The sequence below is a fragment of the Manis pentadactyla genome, chromosome 1, assembly GCF_030020395.1.
Source record: "Manis pentadactyla isolate mManPen7 chromosome 1, mManPen7.hap1, whole genome shotgun sequence".
NCBI lineage: Eukaryota > Metazoa > Chordata > Mammalia > Pholidota > Manidae > Manis > Manis pentadactyla.
The window spans coordinates 163,917,466-163,933,176 of NC_080019.1; the positions used below are offsets into that span (position 1 = coordinate 163,917,466).

General features: G+C 37.5%; 1 pseudogene; it reads left to right on the forward strand.

The window, feature by feature from the left end:
* Window positions 1–15,711, forward strand: part of LOC130679539 (uncharacterized) — a 114,279-nt pseudogene that overhangs the window by 13,000 nt on the left and 85,568 nt on the right.

Consider the following 15,711-nt stretch of genomic DNA (forward strand, 5'->3'; position numbering starts at 1 on the left):
CCTAGGCCAAAATCCAATCCATGATTATGCCAGCCTACTTGCCTACTTACTAGCCGGGAAATTTGAATGTATGTGTTTAGGAGACTCCTTAAATGATTGATGATGCCCCTTAAAAAAATGTGTCATTACAGGTACAGACGAGACGGGAGGTGAAGACGGAGGAGCACCACCCATGCAGACAGGGCTCCCACGACAGCTGCCGTTCAGTCTTTGCTTTTCCAGCATTGAACAGATACAAACAACAAGCTCTTTGAGGGTAGGGCCAATGCCTACACTTCTGGGTACAGCTAACACACAGGACCTAAAATCTAAAGCTGGGACAACTATTGGTTGATTGGTGAATTTTTCAGAGTGGTTAGTAGTTTGTGGGTTGTGCATATTCTTCCAAGTTGTATGAACCCTTTTACAGAGACCAAGAGGAACCCTTTCTACACCTTTGGCTCAAACACGTTATTGAGAACTTGGCCACACTCTAAGGCCTAAGAATACAAATTCAAAAGACCCTTTTTGTTTGAGCTGCCACAACAAATTACCATAGATTGGATGGCTTAAACAACAGAAACTTATTTTCTCACAGTTCTGAGAGCTAGGAGTCCAAGATCAAGGGTCCAGATTGCTTCCGCCTGAGGGCTATGAGAGAAGCATCTGTTCCCGGCTTCTCTCCTCAGCCTCTCCCTGTGTCTTCACATGATCTTCCCTCTATGTGTATCTGTATCCAAGTTTCCTCTTCTACTGGGTTAGGGCCCACCCTAGTGACCATATTTTAACCTAATTCGTTCTGTAAATACCCCATCTCCAAATGTGGTGACATTTTGAAGGTTTTCAACAGTTGAATTTTGTTAGGGACACAGTTGAGTCCATAAAAGACACATTCCCTATTTCAGAATACTCGTATCTGATTGTTCACTGAGACACCCCCAGGAAAGCCTGGGAAGGCAAAAATTTTGTTCCTATTCAGCACTTGCCTGACAGAGTTCTACTTCCCAGCAATGAGCTCACCTTTTTTATATCTAACTACATGTGCAGTAAATTCTCTGTTAAGAGATTTCTAAGCCCTGCTAACTAGCGCCTCTGCCAGAGAATTAGAGAGGCAGTCTACATTTTCAAAACCCTTGTGGAACTAAAAATCACTCTGGCTACATTTGCCAGAAGATATGCAGGCACACAGGAGATAAAATAGTAGTAAAGTAAGCAGATGAGTCCATTCCAGAAAGAGCAAAATGGTTAGCTATATCCTATTGACACTTCTGTTTTATCTGTGTAATTCTCACAAAGTGAATTTATTCCTCACAAGACTCTGTCCTCTGTTCTCTGTTTCCAGTCTAGACTGGGTCCCCACAACCAGACTTTGAGAACAGAAAGTCTACAAGCATAAATTTTCCACTTGAATCATAAGGCTTATAAACCAAAGACATAAGCATCTTAAAGCAAACTACTCCTTGTCTGCTAATTCAATGAATGATATGTACACAATGCTACTAACAATTGCTTAGCTACCAGAAAATATTCCATCTGTATAAAGCAGTCCATTTCAGCCAAATTCATAGTTCACTTGGTACTGATCAGTTGCTCATAAAGGTTAAGGTCAATTTCTGCTTCTGTATGAGCAATATCCAAAAAGTAATGGAAAACCTGGGGTCTGAGAAGTATGTCAGACCTCTCTTTTCCTTCAGTTTCATAAATACATGCATTAAAGAGAAACTTAAGATCTATTTATTTTACACAAAGGATAATAGAGCCTTTTTAATTTGCCCATGAAACCTAAATTTCTAGCTACTCTATTAAACAAATAATGTATTTAGTTATTTGGAGATTACTATTCTATGGTAGCTTATTATTTTCAACATGCCACATGAGCAAATCCAAATTTACCAACTTCCCTTTTCTCCACCAGTTTCCTATCAGTCTCATAAGTCTCCTGTTTCAGTTACTCCATAAAGATCTTCCCAGTCACCCAAAGGAGATACCTTGGAACCATCTCTCTTCTCTTTTATTTTCCATATCTACTCAGTCCCCAAATTCTTATGATACTTCCACTCTCATTCAACTTTATTGGCTTTCTATCATATGCCAGGAACTGAGCTAAGCATTGGGGAAATAAAGACACATAAGAAATGATGTCTTATATCAAATAGTTCATAACATAGTTGGGCAGAAGGGTCAGTTACCAATTACAGAGACAGGGGTCATGATAGAACTATGTTCTGGGTGTTAGGGAAGCTCAGAAGCAATATTCTTAAAAGGAGTTTTAAAGAACAAAAGAATTAAATAATGGCCTGGCTGGGGCAGGGGAAGGAAGCAGTTGGTAGTGTGGAGATGCAACTTTAAGAATATGAAAATGTACACACCTGTAGCTGCATGATGTCACTGGGGAACTACCTAATTTCAGGATGTCTCGAGCAGTCTGCAGCAGATTGGCAGGAGATGAAATTACATAATAAAGCAGGGAACAGATCTTACAGGTTTAAGATCTTGTTACTTTTAACAAATCTTGTGTTTTAAGTTATAGGTGATCCTTTAAAGACTTCTAAGTGGTAACACAATCAGATTTTTTTCCTGGAAAGTCTGCTCTTTTTGCATTAGGTATGTTAAATTGAACATGTAAATGCAGATGCTGAGAAAAATCAGATAAGAACTATTGGGTAAATGTGGAAGAGAAAGAGAAATTATCTTAACCTGTTGTCTCCATTCTCCCCAACATCAGCTATAAAGATAAAAAAGTATAAAAATTTTTTTTAAAAATTAGAAGATCAATGCATAAAATTGGATGTGCAATGGTTATTCCAATAAGGAAATTGTATTGTTTACTAAAATAGCCATAGAAAAACCTTACTGTGCAATGCTGGTATAGAGTATAATTGTTGAGCTATGGGTTTTAGAATGAAAGAGATCTTACTCTAAATGTATTGGTGGTATAAACTTAAGCAGTTACAGTACTTCATTAAACCTCAGTTTATTAATCAAGCAAATTAAATTAATTATATCAACCTCTTAGAGCTATTGTGAGGAATAATTGGGCTAATATATACTCTTTGCACAGTATCAGACACACACAGTTTTAAGCAACCAATAAAGAGCATTTAGTTTATACCTGTGTAGTAGAATTGTTTGCCTCTACAGTAAACTTGCAGTGAACTAGAGAGGAGAGCCCTGGACTCAGACATCTGGGTTTATTTCTTTAGTTATTTAATTTCACATAAGTTACTTAACATCTCTATTCCTTCTGGTCAATTGAGACAAAATTCTTGATCCATTTATGTAATAAGGTTGTTTTTAAAAGGAGATAATATATGTGAATGTAGCTTGAATAGTTTAAAGTGATGGATACACATAAGATATATGGTCCAACCTTGGCATCATTTACTTTGGGCAGCTCTGGCCACATGGAGACAACTGTGAACTGTAGCCCAGATAATCATGCCAAAAGAGCAGTGGACTCAGGTGAGAGGGCCTGAACTCTAGCCCCAGGATCGCCACTGTCCTGGGACCCAGGGCCAGCCACTTATTCACTTGGAGCCTCTACTTCCTAACAACAACTTAAAAGGGTGTATTCCACATGTCCTGAACCACCTTACTGTAGACCCAACAATCTGATTCCCTTCACTAAGACAACTTAAAATGTTCAGTATTGCACATTTTCTTCTAGGCTGACAAATTGCACCAAAATGAAGCAAAGACAGGATTCGCTATGGGTCAAGAATCGTTGTGACCCAGAGCCAATGTAATCTCACATTATTTAATTTTTCACATGCTTTAATCTGTGATGACATTCAGAAATGATCAGACTGAATACAATTATCCACCAGAACACAGTTATCGAGCTTCACCCTGAAAGGAATTTATATAGAACCTTTTGATCAAAAGAGGGTATCTGTGAAGAGATGCTGGTCAGAATCAGAGAATAAGGATCTGGGAATAAAACTCAGGAAAGGACTTACTATCTATGTTTTAGTATTTCCCAAACAAACATAGAACAGTTATTTGTTGTTATTCCCTGCTATTCAAGTTTCATTTCCCTGCAATATATTGCTTTTTCTCTACAAGCAATATAATCAGAAAGGTTAAAAAAGGAAAAGGGTAAGGGTAGACAATGCTATGAGAAAATTATATTTCTGGATAAACTTGTAGGACATGAAACTCTCCCATTATGTTCTAAGGTTCAAGGGCCTAAACTGTAAAAAACTGAAAACTACATAGGATTTTATCACTGTTGATAGTGTCATTTCTGTGAATTAAAGTCACTGTCCCTAAATGAACGAATGGCCAAAGAGAGTTCATTTAGAGTTCTTCAACCTTAACGCTCTTGCATTTTGGACCAGAAGATTCTTTGTTGTGAGGGGCTGTCCCTGAACCTTGTAGGATGTTAACAGCATCCCAGGCTCTACATGCCAGGAGTACTCACCCCTACCCCCGCAATCATAACAATCAATGTTTCCAGACACTTTGCCAAACATCCCCTTGGGAGACAAAATTGCTCCCATTTGTGAACCACTGGTTTAAAGAAAGCTCATACATACTTGCCCAGTTCCAAATCTGTATCACCCACCTGTCATTACCACAGGGAGAACATCCTTTATCTATTCTAATATGAGACACGACAGTTATCAGTGAGGTGGGAATTTTTTTTAATGTGACTCCTCAGGAGGAGTGATAAAATGACAGACCACCAGGGCAACAGCCAAGAAACCACTCATTCTGCAAGCTCTCATCCACAAAAGACTGACTGGAATTCTCAGCACCCCATGGAGGATATGGAAAGCTGAGACTTGGATACAAAGGTGTGTGTGTGTGTGTGTACATGTGCATGCTTCTGTTTTAAATTCTATTCCCATTTGGATATATGAAATCTGGAGGGCTCTTTTTCCTTTTTCTTTTTTTTTTTTTAATGGTCTCCTAGTGCTTTCTCTATGTCTCTGTTTAACTCTCTCCCCCCAAAAAACAATCTTGGAAGCTAACATTTGTAATCAAAACAATTCTGGAAGTAAACACAAGAAATTACTAGAACATTTGCCTCTGAAAATGGTGAGCTAGGTTGGTGGTGGTCAAGGGACTTATATTTCTTGTATTCTCTTCCACACTCTTTGGATATTTAATAATCACATGAATTTCATTTCAAATTTAAAGAACTAATTATCAAAGTAAATTTAAATTGTGATCTGCCACAGATAGTATACAGGGTAATGTGATTTTAAATTAGAAGGCAGCTGCCAACACTGATTCTCCCTATAGACGGAATAGCAATTACTTGGGTCTGTGATTTGAACATCTCTAATATTTTTTCTGAATGAGAGTACAGCTACCACTGCCTGTAGTATGAATGATTCCAAGAAATTGCAGGTGAACTTAAGACTGTTACATAAAATAGAATCCTGGGTCCTTAAATGAAGCTTGAGTAGGGGGATTCCAAGTAGCCCATTGCTTCTGAGAATACCTCCCTAAATGTTTGCAATAATTCAATCTAAAGCCTTGGATTGCATCTACTCTATTGGGCAGGGACTTTCACATTACAGAGATTAACTAGGAGTTCATTGCGAGTCACTGAATAACAACTATATGACATGTAAAATGCAGAATAATTACAATATATTTTAGTTCCTGATAAATAATCAATACCCCTTATATGTTTGTACCAGTTTAGAAAGTTCAGTTCATATTTATTCAGGGCCTGCTCAGCTGGCACTGTGCTGGACTTGGCAGATATAATGAATCCAGGCAGCCCTCCCCTCATGAAGCACACCTTTAGTTGAAATGTATAGAGAATTGTAACATTTTTCCTTTATACAATTCTATTACATTTTAATTTATAATGAGCACTTACTTTCCTTTTATTATTGAAAAATATCTTAAAATCAAAGAAGAAATTTGTTATTATTAAAACAGAACAGAGTATCCCAGTTTTTTCCATATAAAATTAGTTCTACTAAAAAAAAAAAACTTTGTGGTTTAATTAGTTTAAGAAACAGCACACACTATATAATATATACCTCTCTTAGAGAATTGAAATGTAATTAGATTCAAAATTCTGATTTCCAGAATTCCAGGGTGTTTATCCCACAGAAAGAAAAGAGAGGGTGGGGAAAAAAGGGAAGAGAAGAAGAGAAAAAGAAGGAAAAAGTGGGGGAGGGAAGAAAATGCAGCACAGATTTTTTTATATTAAACTTGCAAGGTGGCTGTGAAAGACTAGTTTTTGTATTGGGAACAGAAATAGATTAGATAGATATAGATAGACAGATAGATAGATAGATAGATAAATTCTATCAATAACTATTTCAAACTATTTAGCATTCACCAGCCTGAAAGCAAAGGTCTATTCTAACATGTCTAACCCAGCAACTGATTTTGTAATTTTAATAACTGAAAAGCACTTCCATGGTCATGAAGATGCTTTTGTCATTGCAATCATTTTGAGACTAGTTTACAATAACAATAGAATATTTACCAATATTTACCTTGATTCAATGAATAACCATAGAATGTTTTAATAGGATATATTATATTTTTAATATATTGTTAGATTTTATTTATTTACTAATATTTTACTAAAGATTTGTGTGTCTATGTTTATGAAGGATATTCAAATGTCCTTTTCAGGTTTTATTATCAGGGATATGTTCAAAATACAAATTAGGAAGAGTGCTCTTCTCCTCTATATTTTGAAAAAGTTTGGGTAAGATTAGAAGGGATTCTCTTCCTTAAATGTTTGAAAGAATTTACCAGTGAAGATATATAGTACTAGAGTTATCTTGTGAGTGATTACAAATTCAATTTCTTTCATTGATATAGAGCTATTCAGATATCTGTTTCTTCTTGCATCAGCTTTGGTAAAGTATGTCTATCAAAGAAGGTATTCATTTTATCTATATGGTCAAATTTACTGACAAAATTATTTATAATATCCCCTTATCATCCTTCTGGGGATGTCCCATTTGTCACTCCTGGTATTGATAATCAGTTAGAAAGGTTCTCTCTTTTTCTTTTATGTTGTCTTGCTATGTTTTATCTATTTTCTTCATATTTTTGAAGAACTAGCTTTTGACTTTTGTTGATTACCTACATTAATTATCTATTTTATAAATTACTGATGTTTGCTCTTATCCTTACTAATTACTTTCTTTTTCTTAGTTTGGATTTAACTTGTTCTTCTTTTCCTTAAAAGGTAAAACGTTTTTAAGTTGGAAACTATATCATTAATTTAAACCTTTTGTCTTTTCTAATATAAGCATTTAACATTACAAATCTTTCTCCAACTACATTAGATGCATTCCACAAATTTTGATAGGTTGATTTCATTACCATTCAACTTGAAATACTTTCTAATTTTGTCTCGTGTATTCTTAAAACATATGGTTCATTCTTAAAACCATGGGATATATATAAGTGCATTGTTTAATATAACTAGTCTACAAATATGGGTCCCAATAATTCCTCTCCTCTCTATACATGCATGGTACTCTTCACATCAAGAGATGAAGATGATTTATCTTATCTTTGAATCCATGCTAGCCTTGTTAACTGGCTTTGACCAACAGAATGCAACAGAAGTAATGCTGTGTTGTTTGTAGGCTGCAATCTAATCTGTAGTTAAGCTGCATCTGGATTTGTTGTAACTTCATTCAAATTCTGGTCAGCAATGGCTTCAAACATATCAATGGCAGGATCAGGAATTGTAATTTGAACACTACCAATACTTCCAAAGGCCTCTTATGCTTTCTAGTCTATCTACCAGCTTTTAAGACCTCTGTGTAGTTCTCCTGTCCCAAGCCATGAAGATCTTTCTCTGGACTACTGTCCTTCCCCTAGCCTTCAGAGGCCTCACAATCACTAAGTTCCTGGTATATCAGAGGGGTTTCTCTCAGCTCTGCTGCTCTGTCACCTTTAGTGCACTACCGGTGACATGCAGTTCCCCTAAACTCTGAGAAGGCAGTACATGCCTCAAGGGAACTGTCTTAGCTCCCCCACCATGCCTTCAGCAAGCTGCTTTTTCACTCTCAGTGGACAAGGCCTGGAAGGTAGGTGTGGCTTTGCTCTTTGATTAGGGCCTTTTAGTGTCTAGTCCAACCAACCAACCAACATGCATTGTTAAATTTTTATTAAAAGTTCCCCTGGTTTCTTCTTAACCAGTTCAAGTTCAGTTGCTGACTCCCCGGCCATTCTCCTGGGGACAACAGCAGCTATGGGGCCTTTGCTGTTAGGAAGGGCAGATCCCTTTTTAGAATTCAATTCACTTATGATTCTTTAGCTCTTTGCTATCAAAGGCTATTGGGTTATTCTCATTCTTATAATGGGAGTGATGGTCTTTTGCAACTTTCTACCTCGAAACAGGAAGCAGAAATCTTCATACCCAAATATATTTAAGCTCCAAACCATTTCACTCAGCTTACTAACCAGTTCCAAGTGACCTCTAATTAGCTGCTCAAACTTCTTTCCCACTTACTAGTCTGTACAATTAGTGATAGATGCCCTCCTCCTGGCCCAGTTTGTAATTCAGTCCTCATGAGGGTGGTAGACAAACCACCAATCTCATTGCCTTGCCTACCAGTCTTTAGTTACATGTATAGGGTTGGAGGTGGAAGCTTCAGGGTTAGACTCTGCTTACGGGATCAGCCTGGCTAACCATGCATTAATAGACTAACAGTTCTCCACATCATGAGTACCTTCCCTGACACCTACCATATTGTTTCCACTTATAGGACTAATCTGTTTCCAATCCGATATTTCCGTGACATAGTGAAATTAGTAACATGCCCTGAGCTGCACCCTCCGTGGACAGGATAGTGTTGCTACCTAAATTTTGCCAGCCACCCCAAGCCTTCCACCTGCATGTCTCCACATCCACCAACCACTAGTCAAGTACTGTGCTGTGGTAAAGAACAGAACTCCTGCGACCGTAATACTGTACTCATCTACTTTTTAAGTATTTATTACCCACCCATATTTTGCAATATTCTATAAAGAACTTGTAAAATATTTTTTATTCCTATATCCCCAGCATAGTGTGCTATATCAAAGCATTCATTCAATAACTGCTCATTATTACCTAATTAGAGATATTATTGGTTAAAATTTCTATCAACATCAAAGGTAAAGTAGGCACAGCAGATAGATGAAGGAAAACAATTCAGGGATGATTCTGGCTCACCATAATTAGGTTTAGCTTCACCTATAAAATCAGTTGTCCTAGTAATGGTCAAGGGTTAATTCCCGCTTTCTGTGTAATACTCCAAGGTATGGTTCAGTGGTTAGACTTCTGGTTTTAATTTCAATGTTTAGAAGCCAGATGTGAAACTGGGTGAGGTGAGATAATATACACAAAAGTAATATCAACCATCAAGAACTAAACTGCATCAAACTGAGCTGCCCTCTATTAAAATGGAGTATTATCAATTAAGATAACAAGCCAAATGAAAATCAAGCCTTTAATCATTTATGTGATTATATAAGCAAGAGTCCAAGTAAGAGAAAGTGGAGGCTCCCTCACTACTCCATTTTGCCCCATGGATCCACACCAGGTCAAGGTCAGGTGGACCAGCCCAGATGTGGGGGATCATTTCACTGCCAAAAGAGGCCTAAATGAAAGGTTCTTGTGGTTTTATGGACACAGGGGCCAGAAGGAGTGGGTAAGGGAATGGGTAGGAAAGGGGAAGTACTTCATACCAAGTCAGAAAGAGAAAAAGTGTCTTCAAGGCTTTTTCCCCTCCCCTAGATATGGGGGTCTCAACAGAGGCATCAGGGGAAAGCTTCTGCCAAAGTCCCCCAGTAAAGAAGCCTCTGAATGGAGGTGCCTGGGCTAGGAACCCAGCAATGCATGAGAGCATGGCCAGCTGCGGGCTGGAGTCCTTGGCTGCAAATCCCTTCAGAGACTGCAATGTGCTGGTGTGCACCAAGTCTGCTGTGGGGAGGGCAGCTTTTCCTACGAGCCTTTGTCATTCCTGCAGCAAGACCTAAAAAAACAAAATCACATGCAGGTTTTCGGCCTGGAGCTGGACTCCTCAGCATCTACCAATAATAAGCAGGAACCAAGGTGGGGGGAAACCTAGAGACACCACAGGCCCCCTCAGTAACACGGCCCTGAGTGCTTGGGCTCCTGAAGGGAGCTGGAGGACATTCAGCACTTCATAAAGTTATTTTTTATGTAAGCCCCCACAGAGCTCTGTCCTGTCTAAAGAAGCTATGCCTGGTGGCCCAGTGCACACACATGGGGGAACTGATCTAGGACAAAAGGAGAAGTTCTGAAACAGCTTATGACATCTAGCAGGGAATGAGATCTTAAAGATTAGAAGCGCTGGTATTGTTATGATTCCCACAATAAAACAGAATTAAAGAAATCCAAGAGTCATCTTCTTCATATTGTCATTTAGTACTTTGTATCCATGGGCATGAAATACTATAAACTCAAATGGCACCTTCAAAAGATGCAGCTCCTGTCCTGAGACACCTTACATTCTACAGATGTGCTCCGATCTGGGGGAAAAGCCTGAGAAACTACAGCTGTACTGGTTGAATGCCAACAGTAAGAAAATAAATGAACATCATGACCCCCATTAAAAGCAGTCTCACATAAAAGTTTAGTTTCTTTTAAAGACTCAAAAGGCATTCTTTTACTATGACATATGCACAGATTTGGGACAGTAGAGTCTTAGTTTTGTTTGATAGATCAAAAAAGAAAGGTATGGAATGGTTTATATTATCAGCCTTGAACAGCAATTCTAGATAATGTATGGGATACTTGAGATTGTAAATCACATTTTAATGGGATTTGTAATGAAAATGCCATGGAAAGATAGTAGTCTAAAGGTCTCTGTCATAGTAAGTAACTAACAGTAGTAATTGTTGGTGATTATTTCCAGAGTCAATGCCCTATAAAAGCATGACATGTGGAAAGAAGTGTGCAATTCTGAAATTATCCTTTGTAGTATGCTGACATCCAGCACTGTGTGTCTGGCACAGGGAAGAACAAACATATGAATATTTAGATAGGAGAGAGAAAGAGAAAATCATTCCAATATCTAAGCCATTCTTTCCTGAATCTCTTTTCAGAAATAAATACTTAACGCTGTACCACCTGTCCAAGTACCTAGTTGTTGCCTACAAGGGAAGAAAGAGGGGGCATTGCCTTGAAAATGACCACTATATAAATCATGGAAGTTGGACTTGTTGTTGGTTTTTTTTTTTAGTTTTTCTGTTTTTAATCAAAAGAAATTTTATTTTTCTGACAGTGTTATGGACACTGTTTTCTGCAAGTATCATCTCTAGCCCTGGCTTCCATCTTAAATTCACTGGAAACCATTTCCACTTCATTTCACAGTCCTCAGCAAATGCATGGTGTATTTTGGATCCACTAAGTAGGAAAGCTGTTACATCTAAGGATTCCCACTGAATTGATGGGCTCTACTGAATCTTTAGCAGTATCTCATTAGGTCAGTGAAGCTTTTAACCACATGAAATTTAGACTGAACCAAAGAGCCAGAGCATTACAAATCCCACTTGGAATAAAGTTTCAAAGAAAGCATCAGTTCACCTATTCCTGAGTATTATCTCTGCAGAAGAAAGCCTGCAGCCAATGATTCTGTCAGAACTGATATTAAGTCTAACATTGAAGTACTCAAAAATAGGCAAAAGATTTTAAGAATTATATGCAAGCAACTCAATATTAGAGACAAGACTATCTGTTAAGTAATCCAAGTGAATTCTTATTGTACTCTTAACACCATTTAATAAGACTAGGTATTATGGGATGGGACAGTTCTAGTTGCCATGTTGCCAATCCATATATAAGCTGTAAACACTAGATTTTCCATAAAGCTTAAATACTCAGCTTGGTAATTTGAGTAATTGCATTTTTCACTAACAGGAAAATTTCTATTAATGTTTTTCTGCATATGTTTGCTTCCCTTTTCTGGACTTAAGAGTTTAATTTTGTTCACTACTTCTTCTTTTTTGTTATTTCCCCATGTATTACAGATGTTTATTTTAATGCTTTTGTACCAGAATCTTTTGAGAGCAAAGGATAGTCTCTCATTCCCAGCAATTAGCTATATAGTTTGATAAATGTTAAATTATAATCCTTATTCTAAATAGTGTAGTGTTTTAAATATAATCAATAAAATCCCATTTTATCTTATTATGAAGCTGACATTTTCAACATGTATTTAAAACTTTTTAAAGGCCTACTGCAAACACAACAATAAATTTTAAATACAAATTCTCACAGAGCAAATGGGACAAGTATATAGTTTATTAGAATACAAAGCCAGCAAGTATTGTCAAGAAAATCCAAAGTACTCCCTTATTTTAAGGTAGGAAAGCTCCATATTGGTTAAGGAGCTCAGGATAAGCTCACTGAGAACATTGAATTTGAGACAGATTTTGGGAATGGATTCAATTTCAATGTAATACTCTCTATTAACTTCATTTTTCTTATTTTATATGATGTAAAGATTCAAACGTCCTATCAAAATACATAAAGCAGGAAAGCAGGATTCACAGGTTTTATTTGAATCTCATTAAAATTGCAAACAGTTGATTCTGTCTTTCATATAACAGTATCATAAGGTGAAGAGATAACGTTCAGTTATTGGGAAACTAGTACTACAGAAGAAAAAGTGTTATTTTTACCTAAATACGCACTCTATTGGCTGACTTGTTAGTTTTCAAATAACATTTTAATCTTTTATTGAGTCCATTATTCACAAAAAGAGAAATCTCTGACTTAAAGTGCACCTGACTGAAACAAGCCTGAAATAGAAAGAGTTGCATGGGTGGCCTCATTGAAAGGTGCCACGGGCCAGTGCAAATCTATCACATTAACACTGCCTCCTCTAGTTTCCACTTTCTGATCTAACAAAACTCCAAAGTTACTGATAAGAGCATTTATTTCAGCAAATTTAACATGCCTTTTAAACTCCCACAAGTTAGATGTACAATGTAAGACACAAACAAAATATACACTAAAAGTATATTTACCTCATCCTATTATGTCATATTCAGCTTAAATATAATACCTCAGGCTTCCTTAGAAGACAGAATCAGGAATCAGAGGATGATACTTCATGCCTTATCTTCCCCATGTCTTAGTGGATTAATCTCAATCTAGTCATTCATTCAGCACAAAAATGTATTGAGCACCAAGTACTGTTCTAGGCACTGAAGATACGGCATTAACCAAAGCAACAGAAAACACCCTCCTGCAGTTCACATTCCATTGTGGGAAGCTGACAGTAATCCATGTGCATAAGTGAATGTGCACATTGTGTATAAGTACACAGCACAACTGAAGGTATAAAATGCTGCAGAGAAAGGTAACCCGGGCCAGGTGACTAGCAAGGCAGCTATATTATAGACTATACTTGGAGGTCTCACAAAGATGCTCCCCATGTGATGAGACTGCAGAAAGTGAGAGATTGGGTCGGTGTAACTATGGAGGGAAAATATGTTCCCAGCCTAGAGAAAATTACCTTTGAAGCCGAAATCAGCCAAAGTGAGAAATAAAGTGGGAGAAACCCATTTATTGCTTGCAAGCAGTCATCCATTTCTGCTCAACCCTGTCACTGGCAACCTGGCTGCAAAAAGGGTCCCCACCCAATCTCTCTGGTGCAAATATTCCCTCACTCCCTGCTGTAATCATCTATTGATGTGGAGATAGACTCCATCTCTCCACTTCTTGGAAACACCTATCAATACGGAGATGCACCTAGGCCAGGCAAGAGATTCTGGAAATACTGCAATTTTACCCACAGCCTGGAACACTGGGGAAGTTCACTTGGGCCAAAGAGGCACACTTTGCTGTATTCACAGAGCAGCAATGAGGCAGGGGTGGCTGGAGCTGAATGAGAAGGTGGGGTGGAGGTGGTAGGAGATAGGTCACAGAGGAAGAAACATGTCACTGACCACTTACATTTCTATTTTGTCCTTTTTCATATACAGTCTCACTAGTGCTACATTCTTTAGATTCTTTATTACTTTCATTGTTCTCCTTCCTGAATACAAAGTTTAATTAATCTGCAGTGAATATAAAAGGGTTTGAAATCATCCAATGTGAGGACAGAATTGGTAATGAGATGTAAGGAAACCACTGATTTACTCCATCTCTGCTAATGCTTCACACTCGGGGCTGCTCCCTTTTCAGGAGCCCGTTTCAAATCCCTGCTTCCAAGGCCCGCCTAAGACCCTCACCTGATCATCTTGGTTTTACGATCCATAACCCTCATGTTCTCCAATATGTGGTGGTTCTGGATCTCTGGAAGCCAGCCAAACTAGCCAACCCAGGAAATGAAGAAAAGACCTACGTCTTGTATGGCATACATTGCATATGTGAAGCTGGATCAGAGCAAAATGGAAAAGGAATTCAAAGGCCTCATTCAGAAGGAGAAAAAGAGCCACTAGCTACAATCAGAATCCTGCTCTCTGCTCCCTGCTCAGGGAGAGCTCCATTCCATCCACCTGGAGCAGGACAGTGAGCAGGAATGATGAGGGTAACAGGGACAAGTCAGAAATTCAGCCTTGCTAAGTGCCATGAAATCTCCATGTAAATGAGAGACAGATCTAAAAAATTTTTATAAGGATAGAAGTGCAAATTTTATTAATGTTCTATCAATACATTTGTATTAGACGGATGACCCATATATAGACTGGTCATACAACTTCTCCCTTCTTTATACAAATAATTGGGTCCAGAGCAAAGAAAATACCTCAGTATAGAAATATTTACAAGAAACATGGATTACAGATGACTAAAGACCTAAATGGTAAAAGTGAAGCATGATCAAAATATATAAAGAGGGATAAAAATATAAAGTATTATAAAATAGTTTTGAAAGACTTTACTAAATAAAATTCAAATGCTTAACTTTATAAAAATTTATATTTATGATCATAAAAGGCCGTGTTAACAAAGTTAGAAAAAAACAGAGATCCATTGAGAGAAAATATTTGCAATGTAAAAGGATCAGGAGTCAGAACACATATGAAGAACTCCTACAAATCAAACCACACATAAAAATGATACAGGCCAAGAAATATGAATAGATCATGGAAGTGGAAATAAAATACAGAGATGCTCAGCTTCTAGTAATTAGGAAAATACAACAAGATACAAATTTTTAGTCATACTAACTAGCAAAAATTAGAAGGTTTGATGCTATCCAGTGTCTGGAGAAATGGACACTCGCTTTTGGAAATGTAAAGTTGTACACAACTTTTGAAGGATAATTTGATAGCATCTATTAAAATATAAAATGTGCATCTTCCTTGACTCAGTAATTAAATTTCCAGGTATTCCCATCAAAAGCAATGTTAGAACATGTAACATGTAACAAAGAATCATACATAAAGATGGTCAAAGCAGTGTTGCTTCGAATGGTAATAAAAGGGAAATATCCTAAATGTCCAACAGCAGAAGGATAGGTAAATGAACTATGGTGTGACCCATACTCTGAATACTGCCCAGCCATTTTAAATATTAGGGAAATCCCTTTATCCTAGTGGTTTTCAACTGGGAGAGTTTTACCCACCAGGAAACATTTGGCAATCAATGTCTGGGGACGTTTTTGGTTGACACAACTGTAAGAGTGTGGGATTGCTACTGGCATCTAGTAAATTGAGGCCAAGGATGTTCTAAGTGTTCTACAATGCACAGGACACCTCTCCTGCAAATAAAGAATTATCCAGTCCAAAATGTCTACAGTGCAAGTTAAGAAATTTACCTTATACTAA